Genomic DNA, 14,397 nt, shown 5'->3' with positions numbered 1-14,397 from the left:
CAAAATAATAGGAGATATTTATGACAAACCCACAGCCAATATCATACTGAATGGACAAAAAGTGGGAGCATTCCCTTTGAAAACTGACACAAGATAGGGATGCCCTCTCTCACCACCCCTATTCAACCTAGTGTTGGAAGTTCTAGCCAGGGCAATCAGGCAGGAGAAAGAAATAAAAGGTATTCAATTAGGAAAAGAGGAAGTCAAATTGTCCCTGTTTGCAGACGACGTGATTGTATATTTAGAAAACCCCATCGTCTCAGCTCCAAATCTCCTTAAGCTGATAAGCAACTTCAGCAAAGTCTCAGGATACAAAATCAATGTGCAAAAATCACAAGCATTCCAATAACACACAAACAGAGAGCCAAATCATGAGTGAACTCCCACTCACAATTGCTTCAAAGAGAAGAAAATACCTAGGAATCCAACTTACAAGGGATGTGAAGGACCTCTTCAAGGAGAACTACAAACCACAGCTCAATGAAATAAAAGAGGATACAAACAAATGGAAGAACATTCCATGCTCATGGGTAGGAAGAATCAATATCATGAAAATGGCCATACTGCCCAAGGTAATTTATGGATTCAATGCCATCTCCATCAAGATACCAATGACTTTCTTCACAGAATTGGAAAAAACTACTTTAAAGTTCACATGGAACCAAAAAAGAGACTGCATACCAAGTCAATCCTAAGCCAATAGAACAAAGCTGGAGGCATCATGCTACCTGACTTCAAACTATACTACAAGGCTACAGTAACCAAAACAGCATGGTACTGGTACCAAAACAGAGATATAGACCCAATGGAACAGAACAGAGGCCTCAGAAATAACACCACACATCTACAAACATCTGATCTTTGACAAACCTGACAAAAACAAGAAATGGGGAAAGGACTCCCTATTTAATAAATGATGCTGGGAAAACTGGCTACCTATATGTAGAAAGCTGAAACTGGATCCCTTCCTTACACCTTATACAAAAATTAATTCAAGATGGATTAAAGACTTAAATGTCAGACCTAAAACCATAAAAACCTTGGAAGAAAACCTAGGCAATACCATTCAGGACATAAGCATGGGCAAGCACTTCATGACTAAAACACCAAAAGCAATGGCAACAAAAGCCAAAATTGACAAATGGAATCTAATTAAACTAAAGAGCTTTTGCACAGCAAAAGAAACTACCATCAGAGTGAACAGGCAACCTACAGAATGGGAGAAAATTTTTGCAATCTACCCATCTGACAAAGGGCTAATATCCAGAATCCACAAAGAACCTAAACAAATTTACAAGAAAAAAATCAAACAATCCCATCAAAAAGTGGGCAAAGGATGTGCACAGACGCTTCTCAAAAGAAGACATTTGTGCAGCCAACAGACACATGAAAAAATGCTCATCATCACTGGCCATCAGAGAAATGCAAATTAAAACCATAATGAGATGCCATCTCTCACCAGTCAGAATGGCAATCATTAAAAAGTCAGGAAACAACAGATGCTGGAGAGGTTGTGGAGAAACAGGAACACTTTTACACTGTTGGTGGGACTGTAAACTAGTTCAACCATTGTGGAAGATAGTGTGGCTATTCCTCAAGGATCTAGAACTGGAAATACCATTTGACCCAGCCATCCCATTACTGGGTATATACCCAAAGGATTGTAAATCATGCTGCTATAAAGACACATGCACACGTATGTTCATTGTGACACTATTCACAATAGCGAAGACTTGGAAGCAACCCAAATGTCCATCAATGATAGAGTGGATTAAGAAAATGTGACACATATACACCATGGAATACTATGCATCCATAAAAATGGATGAGTTCATGTCCTTTGTAAGGACATGGATGAAGCTGGAAACCATCATTCTGAGCAAACTGTCACAAGAACAGAAAGCCAAACACCGCATGTTCTCACTCATAGGTGGGAATTGAACAATGAGAACACTTGGACATAGGGTGGGGAACACCACACACCGGGGCCTGTCGTTGGGTGGGGGGAGGGGGGAGGGATAGCATTGGGAGAGATATACCTAATGTAAATGAGGAGTTAATGGGTGCAGCACACCAACATGGCACATGTGTACATATGTAACAAACCTGCAAGTTGTGCACATGTACCCTAGAACTTAAAGTATAATAATAATAAAAAAAGAACATGCTCCTTTAGTTCAGAGGAGTTTGTTATTACTCACCTTCTGAACCCTACTTCTGTCAATTTGTCAAACTCATTCTCTGCCCAGTTTTGTTCCCTTGCTGGTGAGGAGTTGTGATCCTTTGGAGAAGAGGCATTCTGGTTTTGGGAATTTTCAGCATTTTTGCACTGGTTTTTCTTCATCTTCATGGATTTATCTACCTTTGGTCTTTGATGCTGATGACCTTCAGATGGGGTTTTTGTGTGGGTGTACTTTTTGATGATGTTGATGTTATTGCTTTCTGTTTGTTAGTTTTTCTTCTAACAGTCAGGCCCCTCTTCTGCAGGTCTGCTGGAGTTTGCTGGAGGTCTACTCCAAGCCCTGTTTGCCTGGGTATCACCAGTAGAGGCTGCAGAACAGCAAAGATTGCTGCCTTCTCCTTCTTCTGGAAGCTTCATCCCAGAGGGGCACCTGCCAGATGCCAGTCAGAGCTCTCCTGTATGAGCTGCCTGTTGACCCATGCTGGGACATGTCTTCCAGTCAGGAGGCATGGGGATCAGGGACCCACTTGAGGAGGCAGTCTGTCCCTTAGCAAAGCTCTAGCACTGTTCTGGGAGATCCACTGCTCTCTTCAGAGCTGGCAGGCAGAAACGTTTAATTCTGCTGAAGCTGTGCCCACAACCACCCCTTCCCCCAGTGCTCTGTCCCCGGGAGATGGGAGTTTTATTTATGACCTTCTGACTGGGGTTGCTGCCTTTCTTTCAGAGATGCCTTGCCAAGAGAGAAGGAATCTAGAGAAGCAGTCTGGCTATAGTAGCTTTGCTGTGCTGTGGTGGGTTCCACCCAGTCCAAATTTCCCAGTGGCTTTGTTTACACTGTGAGAGGAAAACTACCTACACAAGGTTCAGTAATGGCAGATGCCCCTCTCCCCACCAAGCTCAAGCTCCCCTGGTTGACTTCAGAATGCTGTGCTGGCAGTGAGAATTTCAAGCTAGTAGATCTTAGCTTGCTGGGCTCCATGGTGGTGGGGCACACTGAGCAAGACCACTTGGCTCCCTGGCTTCAGCCCCTTTCAAGGGAGTGAAATAGTTCTGTCTTGCTGGTGTTCCAGGCACCACTGGGGTACAAAAAATAACTCCTGCAGCTAGCTCGATGTCTGCCCAAATGGCCACCCAGTTTTGTGCATAAAACCCAGGGCCCTGTTGGTGTAGGCACCACCTGGTCTGCAGGTTGCAAAATCTGGGGGAAAAGCATGGTATCTTGGCCAGATATCACAGTCCCTCATGGCTTCCCTGGGCTAGGGGAGGTAGTTTCCCGACCCCTTGTGCTTCCTGGGTGAGGCAACACCCCACCCTGCTTCTGCTCATCCTCCATGGGCTGTGTCCACTGTCTAACCAGTCCCAACGAGATGAACCGGGTACCTCAGTTGGAAATGCAGAAATCACCTGCCTTCTGCATTGGTCTCACTGGGAGCTGCAGATTGGAGCTGTTCTTATTCAGCCATATTGCCAGATTCCCATACTCTCTATCTATTAAACAGTGCAGCAGAGGAAAATCAGAGGAAAGGAAAAAAAAAGCAGGTGTCATTAGAATACTTGGAAAAATAGTGGATACTTTGGAGAATTGTGGTCATTTAAAAGAAGCTCAGAAGTCTAAATTAGATGTCATTGTAAATGGGTTGATAAAAAGAAAAGGGAAATTGACCATGATTCCACTGTTAGGCCTTCACTTTTTATTCAGGTCTCAAATTGGCTGCTGCTTTGGTGGATTGATAATTTCAGGACACAGAGTGGAGGGTCTTTAATCTGGCAGCAAAGATGGAGTGCTTGTGCTGAAAGTTCAGGGACATACTAAGAAAGAACATGTCTATGGGTGACTGTCTGGCTGATGCAGCAGTAACAGTGCCATTGTGGGACAGGATGCCTAGATGACCGTGACCCTTGAAGATGACCTCCAATACCCTGATTTGTGTGGCAACATGTGACTTGGCAAAAAATGGAAGGTTCATGATTTAGTCTGTTTGTGCTAGTATAACAAAATATATGAGGTCGGATAACTTACAAACAATTGAAACTTATTTCCCATGTTCTAGAGCCTGGGAAGTCAGTAATGAAGGTCCTGTTATGTTCCATGTCTGGTGTGAGCCCAGTATCTCCTTCCAAGACAGCATCTTGTTGCTGCATTCTCTGCAAGAGATGGACACTGTGTCCTCACATGGCAGGAGAATGGAAGAAGCCACCTAGTCCTTTTGAGCCCTCTTATAAGGTCACAATCCCATTCATGAGGACCCTGTCATCATATGTTAATCACTTCCTAAAGGAAGCAGTTTAAATCCTATCACATTGGCAATTAAAATTCAACCTATGAATCTGGAAGAGATATATTCAGACCATACAATTTCACAAGATCAAGAAGGAATATGGGACAAGGGTAATCTTGGTATAGCCTAACTCATGCACTGCTGTAATGGACTTTGGGAATATTTTTTACTTCAAGTCACAGAGCCAAGGCCAGAGACAAGAAAAAATGCAGGAGTGAAGGAAAGAGTAAAATATTCACTGTCAAGACCTAGAATGTTACAGGATTTTATGGCCCATTGACTAATATTTATTCTGTGCAATGCAATGACCTTCAAGAAAAGTAGCAGAAAGAGAGTTTTCAGATAAGGAATTCAGGAACCATAGAAACAAATTAAAATTGACTAGTTCAGTTTTTCAAGAGTAAATAAGAAAGGAGATATCTTTATTTTGGTCATATTGGATAGCTTTAGTAGATAGATGGAGGCTTTCTCAATAAAGTGCTACAGAGCTAAATAAACGGCAGAGACTTAAGTCTAAGAAATCTCCTCTTACTCAGGAGTCCCCAAAAACATGACCTCAGACATTGGGCAGACTCATTAGAGAGCTCTCCCACCAGCCATGTCCTATAGCATATGATCAAACCTAGGCAGACTTTGCTCTCCTCTGGCCTGTTCCCCAACCCTCATACCCTTGTCCTCCATCAGGAATCTGCCTCATAGGCAGTGGGACTTGGTGCCCTTTCTAGATATTTACTCTTTGGAAGTTCACTTCTAGAGCATAGAACTCTTTCTCACATACAACGTTTCTCACTCTCTTTTTATTTGTGTTCAATTCATAACCATGGTCTCATGATTCTCCTCACATCAGAAAAAGATAAGAACATCTCAGTACTAAATTGTCCTTTGTGGTTAAATAAATAAATAAGTAAAGCCTTGAAGATAAGACTTGAAATCAGAGAAAACATAAGTAGGATAACATCCACCTCTCCAAACACCCAATCACAGTCTCATAAATCAATTCTTTTCATGCTTTCATGCTGGCTAGTAATCATGTTGCAAAATTTACCAAAGTTTCTTTTTATTACAGGAACTTCAAAGAAGGCATAATGGACTGCTTAAGGTCATCTCTTCAACCCTGAAATCACCAGCTGAGGACCTGTGGGATTCAACAGAGATTGGTTTGTGGTAAGAGTGAAACAAATCACATGAGCATATAGTATTAAAGCAATCTGGTATACAGACAGTGCAGACAATGATGTTAGCTTACTTTATAAGAGAATGTAGTAGAAGCTCTTTTTGAATACATCCGTCTGGTGATAACTGTGCTCCTGGACACACATGTGTGTAATTTTTTAAGTTGTGTCCGTACTCAGAGGACAACATCCAAAATTCCAAGTGAAATGGCAAGAATATTAAGATAATGCCAAAATACTTTTCTCCATTGCTCAGAAACAGGGAAAAATGAATGACCACAGTAAACTGAAGAGGTGCATATAAAATCTCAAAAGGAATCTCTTAACTCCTAGAAATTCTTACATTTGTAATGCAATCTGATACAAACATAGGCAAAAGACCTGAATAGACACCTTGCCAAAGAAGATGTATAGAATGCAAAAAACCATGTAAAAAGATATTCAACATCATATGTCATTAGAAAGTTGCAAACTAAAATGAAAATGAGATACCACTGCACATCCATTAGAATGGCAAAAATCCACAACACTGACAACACCAAATGCTAGCAAGAATGTGGAGCATCAAGAATGCTCATCCTTTGCTGGTGGGGATGCAAAATGGTACAGACACTTTGTAAGGCAGTTTGGCAGTTTCTTTTAAAACTAAACATATTCTTACCATATGATTCAGCAATCATGCTTTATTTAATTTACACAAATAAATTGGAAACTTATTTCTTAAAACTTACTTTTAAGTTAGATCTTCTTCTTTTTTTTTTTTTTTTTTTGACAGAGTTTCGCTCTTGTTGCACAGGCTGGAATGCAATGGCATGACCTCGGCTCACTGAAACCTTTGCCTCCAGGGTTCAAGTGATTCTCCTGCCTCAGCCTCCCGAGTAGCTGGGATTACAGGCATTCACCACCATGCCTGGCTAATTTTGTGTTTTTATTAGAGACGGGGTTTCTTCATGTTGGTCAGGCTGGTTTTGAACTCCTGACCTCAGGTGATACTCCCATCTCGGCCTCCCAAAGTGCTGGGATTACAGGCATGAGTCATCATGCCTGGCTGGTTAGATCTTTATAGGGGTTTTATTCATGATTATCAAAACTTGGAAGAGGTCAAATTGTCTTTCTGGAATTGAATGCATAAGCAAACTGGTACATCCAGACAATGATATATTATTCAGTGCTAAAGAAGAAAAAAGCAATCAAGCCATAAAAAGACATGGAGGAAACTTAAATGTATATTACTAAATGGAAGAAGCCAAAATAAACGGGGTACATGCACTGTGATTCCAACTATATGACATTCTAGAAAAGGCAAAACCTTGGAGACAGTAAAAACATCAATGGCTGTCAGGGTCAGGGTGCACAGAGGAATGAACAGGTAGAGGACAGAGGATTTTAGGGCATATGATACTAAAATGGTGGTGATATGTCATTATACATTTGTCAAAACTCAGAGAATGTAGAGGACCAAGAGTAAACTTTGGACTTTGAGTGATAAAGATGTGTCAATGCAGGTCAATTCATTTTAACAAATGTACCATTCTGGTGGAGGGTGTTGATAGTGGGGGAGGTTATGTATGTTTGGGTGTGGGAGTATACAAGAACTATCTGCTGTTTCCCTTAATCTTGTCGTGAAGTTAAAACTATTATAGAAAATAAAGCCCACTTTAAAACTTAAATGAGATAATATATGTAAAGCACCTGATATATAGTAAAGGGCTCAATTAATATATTATTAGAGCTCATATGTAGAGCTTTCTATATGCAAGGAGATGTCCCATATGACCTATTGGTCTGATCTTAACTGATTCATCTTTAAAATAAAGTTCTAGAGTGGACTTGCTGGGTCAAGTATGTGAAAGTTTAAAATATTTTATCAGATACTCACTAGAAATTTGCATCAACTTACACTTCCAAAAATAACACACCTGTTTCCCCACATCTTCAACAACACTTAGTAAATTGAGTTATTTTAATACTTGCTAAACTACTTGTGGCTTTCACACTGGGTTCAATGAAGGGTTCATGTGCTTTGTAAAGAAATCCCCACAGAAAAAGGCACCTCACTGGAAGTATGACAATCTACTTTTTTTTTTTCTTAAACATTGGAATTTCAAGAGCTCTTGCATCAGCATAAAGTTTGATTTCATCTGAAAACTCAACTGGGGAAAGATCTAATTTCAAGCTCCCTTGCAGAGTTCTTGGGAGATTCAGTTCCTTGCAGGTTACTAAACTGAAAACCTCAGTTCCCCCTTGACTGTTGGATGCCTTCAGTCCCTTGCTATATTGTCCTCTCCAGCATGGCAGCTTGCTTCATCAAAGCCAATGAGAAAGTGGAAGTGTAAAAGCAAGATGGAAGTCACAATACTTTCTAATCATGGAAGTAATGTTTCATCACTTTTGTCCTATTATACCGGCTAAAACAATTCACTAGTTTCAGCCCATGTACAAGGGAATGAATACCAGGAGGTATTCACTGGAGTCACCTTAGAGGCTGGCTACTATACCATCATTGTCAGCATCTAGAGCACCTGGTTGAATGCCATCTATGTGACCTCACCCCACCCAAGATAACTGGCAGACAGAGTAATAAGTAGAAGAAGGAAATCAGATTTTTCTAAAGTCTACTCCTTCCTCACTTCGAAGGCCTTCTGGGAAAGACAGCAAAGTTGAGCTCATATAAACCAAAAGCTCTGGTCCCAGTTCTCCCTGTATGGTAGGAAGAATTGCCCATTCTTTCTTACTTCTGACAACTGGCTCTTCAACTACACTTCAAATACCTGAGAACCTACTCATATCCATTCTCTGAATGGGAAGAAAATTGCTCCTCCTTGGCAAACATCTTTGGCCTGGGCAAAAGTCCCAGGCTTTCATTAGTATGGGAAACTTTCCACTTTTTTCATTTTTGTGGTCACTGTTCTCTTCTATATCCTTTTATGTATTAGTCCATAAGCACTAAGTTTGAAAGCACTAAGACATTCTAGAGTCCTTGATTGTTCACCCATCCTTCCATTTCTTTATTCAATAAACATGTATTAAGCTCCTATTATGTCAGATGTGCACATTCTTATGGTAATAAAAAGATGTATGAGACATAGACACTTTATTTAGTCAAACACTCAACAATATTTGAACATCTACTCTGTACAAGGTGTTAAGGATCAATAAAGGAGTAGTGCAGTTTAAGACAACACAACAAAAACAAACTCTTCACTCCACTGGCTGTAACACCTTTCTACTGAGATCTTCAGGGCACAACTTCTTGAACAGGTGTTGTTTTCAATAGTCACTCTCTTCACATTTTTCTTCTATTCCTCAACATACAGAAAAAACATGGGTTGGACTTTCCAGTTGAACTTTCAACCCAACTATTTGTGGAAATTGCTGTTACCAAATTACTTATGATGTTGCCAAAACCAATGATCAATCCTCTTCCTATTACATTTCATGCATCAGCAGCATCCAACATAGTGTCAGCAGAATCCAACATAGTGGACCACATTCTTTTTGAAATACTTTCTTCACTTGACTTTACAATGCCATCCCCTCCTAATTTTCCTCCTGCCTGCCACCGACTCCTACTCAGTATCTTTAGCTGACCCCTCCTCCTCTGTTCAACCTCTAAATGTCGATATGTCTATTCCAGGATTCAGTCTAGAAACTTTTCCTTTTATCCTTGAATATTCTTACCCTAGCTTATTTCATGTAGTCCTGGTCTTTTAAAAATTATTTTATGCTACTCATGTCCAAGTTGACCTCTCTAGGACTATAGCACAAGGGGTATAATTATTCTAAAGTAACCTGGAAGTTTAATAAGCTGGCCAAGAAGAGGGATTTTCTTTTTCCCAGCATGAGGAACTCTATCTAGTACATGTCCCTGTAGAATGGGTGGCTTTCTCCCCTAAGAAAAGGAAAACGCTTTGCACGAGCCCCCAAAACTCTAGGTTCTGGGCAGTTGATTTTCCCAGATAATGTTGTGAACAGCTGGCACCTAAATCTAGATTGTTTCACGCCAAAAGCCTGTGTGTTCCTCCATTGATAAAGCTGTGTCCTCGTGCTAATGTGATAAAAAATTATAGTAAGGGAAACTAGTCTTCCTACACTGAAACACAGACTCACATTGTGAGCCCAGTAATTTCCTGACCATTTATGCATCAGTGTAAGATAGGAGGATGGGGAAATCATGCCATCTATTCTTTCGCTGATTAGTAATCTTTGTGAGTTTTCCTAATACAGCATTTTTTTTTGGCTGAACGCAGAATTTATTGATGGTACACAACCAGGTGGGGCTCCCTAGGCCTCTCCCTCTTCAGAGGGTCTACATGGAAACTGTGAGGAGGGGAGATTCTCATCGTGGTGGGACACTGAGTGTGGCAGGGACTCCCCAGAAGCTGAGGGCCTCTGTTTTCCTCTCATGCTCTCGCTGGGGCTGGTGGTCCCGGGATCTTACTCTTTGAAGGCCATGTGGGCAATGAGGCCAACCACCATTTTGCTATAGCCAAATTCATTGTCATACCAGAAAATAAGCTTGAGAAAGTGGTCATTGAGGGCAATACCAGTCCCAGGATTGAAGGTGGAAGAGTGGGTGTCGCATTTAAAGTCAGAGGAGACAGGCTGGTTCTCAGTGTAGCCCAAGATGCCCTCGAAGGGGAACTCCGATGCTGCTTCAACACTTTCTTGATGTCATCGTTTTTGGCAGGATTTACATGTGGCAGGTCAGGTCCACGACCAACAGGTTGGCAGTGGGGACATGAAAGGTCATGCCAGTAAGCCTCATGTTCAACTCAGGGATGACATTTCCCATAGCCTTGACAGTGCCAGGAGATGCAGGAATGGCATTCTGGAGAGCCCCGGGACTGTCATGGCATAGTTTCCTGGAGGGGCTATCCACAGTCTTGTGGGTAGCAGTGACATGTGGACTGTCGCCATAAGTCCTTCCATGACACCAAAGTTGTCATGGATGAACTTGACCACGGGTTCTAAGCAGTTAGTGGTACAGGTGGCATTGCTGATGATCTTGAGATTGTTGTCATACTTCTCATGGTTCATGCACATCACAGATATGGGGGCATCAGCAAAGGGGCAGAGACAATGACCCTTTTGGATCCCTCCTGAAAGTGAGCCCCAGCCTTCTCTATGGTGGTGAAGATGGTGGTAGACTCTATGATGTACTCAAGGCCAGCATCACCCTATTTGATTTTGGTGGGATCTAGCTTTTGGAAGATGGTGGTGAAATTTGTATTCATGACAAGCTTCCCGTTTTCAGCTTTGACGGTGTCATGGAATTTGCCATGGGTGGAATCATACTGGAATATGTAGACCATGTAGTCAAGGTCAATGAAGGGGTCATTGATGGCAACAGTATCCACTTCAACAGAGTTAAAAGCAGCCCTGGAGACCAGGCACCCAATACAGCCAAACCCATTGACTCCAGGCTTCACCTTCACTGTGGTGCCTTGGGGATGCCGCTGGTGCCGCACAAGAAAATGTGGCTGTCTGTCTAATGGGAGAAGCAGAAAGCTACAGCATGTTATTTAACCCATAATTATCATATTGAGAAATTATTTGGGAACTCTGATGCCAATAGGTGGTGTCTCAGATGGGCGTCACTTGACATAGCATGCTGACCTTCCCCAAGCATGTGGACAATTCAGTTGTCTCAGTATTACCTGTTTAAAAGACTATCCTTTTGCCCCATTGAATTACTTTTGTGAAAATCAATTGGCCGTATGATTTTGGCCATTAACTAACACATAAGCAATACTTTCCTCAAAATGGATTATAGGCCTAAATTTAAAGTCAAATTATACACCTCTTAGGAGAAAACATAGATTAACATACTCATGAACTTGAGTTCAACAAAATCCCAACATTTCCTGGTAGAAGAAAAAAGTTGAAATATGAGACGTGATCAAAACTAAAACTGTTTGCATTTTAAAAGACATCAATAAGATAATGGAAATATAACCCAGAGACTGAGAAAAAAAATTTCAAATCATACATTTGATAAAATATTTGTATCCAAAATATAAAATACACTGACAACTAAATAGCAAAAAGATAAATACACCAATTTTAAGTTGGGCAAAATATTTGAATAACCATTGCACCAAAAGGTGTAGGAATAGCTAATAAAGCACATGAAAAGATGGTCAGTATCATCAGTCAGCAGGGAAATGCAAATCAAAACTACAATAAGACACCACTTCTTACCCACTAGAATGCTATGATAAAAATGAAGGACAATAACAATTAAGGAAGTGAAATAACAATGATGTGGAAAAATTGAAATACTCGTGCATTGTTGATGGGACATGCATCCATGTTGGAAACCAGTTTGGCAGTTTCTTAAAATGTTGAAGATACATTTACCATATGACCTAGCACTTTCATTCCTTTTTGTCTACCCCAAAGGAAAAAAACCTATGTCCACACAACACATGAATGTGAATATTCATAGCAGCTTTATCCATAATAGTCCATAAAGTAGAAACACATCAAATATCTATCAACTGATGAAAGAATAAACAAATGGGAGTGATCCATACAATTTAATAGAATTTAGCACCTAAAAAAATAAAATATTGATACGTGCTACAACATAGGTGAACCACAAAAGCACATTAATCTAAGTGAAAGAAGACAGATACAAAGAACCACATGTTGTATGACTGCATTTTTATGATATCCAGAAAAGACAAATCTGTAGAGTCAGTAAGTCAATTAGGGGTTGTCTGGAGCTGGAGTGGGAATAAGGGGTGGTATTGATGATCATGAGGGATTTCTTAGGAATTATAGAAATGTTCCAAAACAAGATTGTGATGATGGTCAAACAAGTCTAAAATTTTACTAAAAATAATTGAACTGTACACTTAAAGCAGGTGAATGTTATGATATGTCAGTTATACCTCAGTAAAGCTGTTTAAAAGCAAAATAATGTTAGCAGTGTGGCCTTATTGACCCCTAATCAGTCTTGCTCTTTGTTTTATTTCTTGCTTTCTTTAGTGCTTACATTTATTAGCTTCACTCAGAGACTCCAAGAGCCACTGGCTGAAATCTACCAGCCTCCAGAACTCTCAACAGCTAAAGGAATGAGTGACCCTCTCCTGAAGGCGATGGGGATTGTTAAGGTGCACTCCGGCATCTGCTATAGCAGGTAAAGGCACGTGATGCACCTGAGTGGTCTCAGGTAGTGCTCCACACATCTCAGCAAGACCCAAGGCCTGCAGATAGTTCTGATAGCTTCAGAGAACAAGCTGCTGCATCCTGGGTCACAGGGCTAACCTTTCCTAGGCAAGTGCATTTGAAGCATTGATAGTCAGATCCCAAGTAGAAGATGAATGTCTACAACATGGGAGGAGGGCAAGACCCAGAGTGGGGTTTCAAACCAAATCATTTCTGGAGTATTACTTCCAACAATTGCAGAAAGCATTCTTGTTAAGTGCTTATGGCATGTTCACCAACATAGACCATATGCTGCACCATAAAACAAGTCTCAATATATATCCAAAGATCAAAATCATACAGAGTATATGCTTTGGCCACAATAGTATTTGATTATAAAGGCATAACAATAAGATATCTAGAAAATCCCCAACTTTTAGAAAACAAGCAGCATGCTTCTGATTAACACTTGGGTCAAAGAAGGAATCACAAGGAAATATTTTAAACATCATTAACTGAATGATGATAACCCAGCATTAAAATGTTGGATACAGCTAACATAGTGTTTAGAGAGAAATTTACAACTTTAATTGTCTATAGTGGAAATGAGCAAAGGAGTAAAGTTAATTACCTATGATTTTATCATAAGTATCCTGAAAAAGAAGAGTGAAATAAACCCAAAGTCAATAAATGTAAGTCATTTAAAAAACAATGAAAATCATGAAATAGAAAAATGAACAAACAATAGAGACAACCAAAGGTCAATTTTTCTATACTCCATGTACAATACCTATGAGGTAGATTGGGGGAAGGGCAGAGAGCTAACAGAGAACAGGCAGAAAAATCTTTCTGGAGTGAAGGAAATGATCTATATCTTCTTTTGGGTGGTACTTAAATGGGCATATATGACTGTCAAGGTTCACTGACACTGAACACTGGAGATCTGGGCATTGTAATACGTATAAATTACATCTCGATTTTTTTAAATAGAGGAAAGTGTCTTGGGGAGCTTATGATGGAGATATTTGGGCAGTTCTGGGGCATAGGCTTCAAAAGCACTTACAGCATCTCCAGGAATTTGCTGAGAATTGTTTTGCAGGCAAAAATATAAGATAAGTTCAAACATCTATGATAAAAGTCATTGTGGCATACAACTAAAAATCCCTATTCTTGTGGTACAGGCCATATCATTAAGTGGTTATCGCTAGATAGCTTTCCTTCAATGATGTTCTTCATCTAGGAACCCAGAGGTCTCCAGGGGAAAATGGCAATTGAAGTTTTGGATGTATTGAGTTCGAAAGAAAGTCACCTCCATAAAACGTAGTGATTGGAGCTGTCACCCTTGCAAATTTCTAAACTTTGCAAGATAGCAGCAACATTTCAAATGATACTCTGACAGAGGAGATAATGGGCTAAAGTAGATTTCTCTCCAGATGTATTTATTGCACAAGGACAAAATTTACATTTCACTGGGAGATTTCTCCCAGTCTAGTTTAAGATCACAGGTTGCAGATCCCAGACAGCTGGTATCAACTGGCCAGTGTCCTGTTAAGACTAAACCCAAGACTTTTTATCACACTGAAGCCTTAAGATTGGATTTCTCCTACTG

General features: G+C 40.4%; 1 pseudogene; it reads right to left on the bottom strand.

Annotated features, from left to right (window-relative positions):
* Positions 1-10,070: 10,070 nt before the first annotated feature.
* On the bottom strand, positions 10,071-11,062 carry LOC129015884 (glyceraldehyde-3-phosphate dehydrogenase-like; annotated as a pseudogene).
* Between the last annotated feature and the right edge of the window lie 3,335 nt (positions 11,063-14,397).

The sequence above is a fragment of the Pongo pygmaeus genome, chromosome 1, assembly GCF_028885625.2.
Source record: "Pongo pygmaeus isolate AG05252 chromosome 1, NHGRI_mPonPyg2-v2.0_pri, whole genome shotgun sequence".
In the NCBI taxonomy this organism is placed as follows: Eukaryota; Metazoa; Chordata; class Mammalia; order Primates; family Hominidae; genus Pongo; species Pongo pygmaeus.
This window is presented reverse-complemented; position numbering and strand designations above follow the sequence as displayed.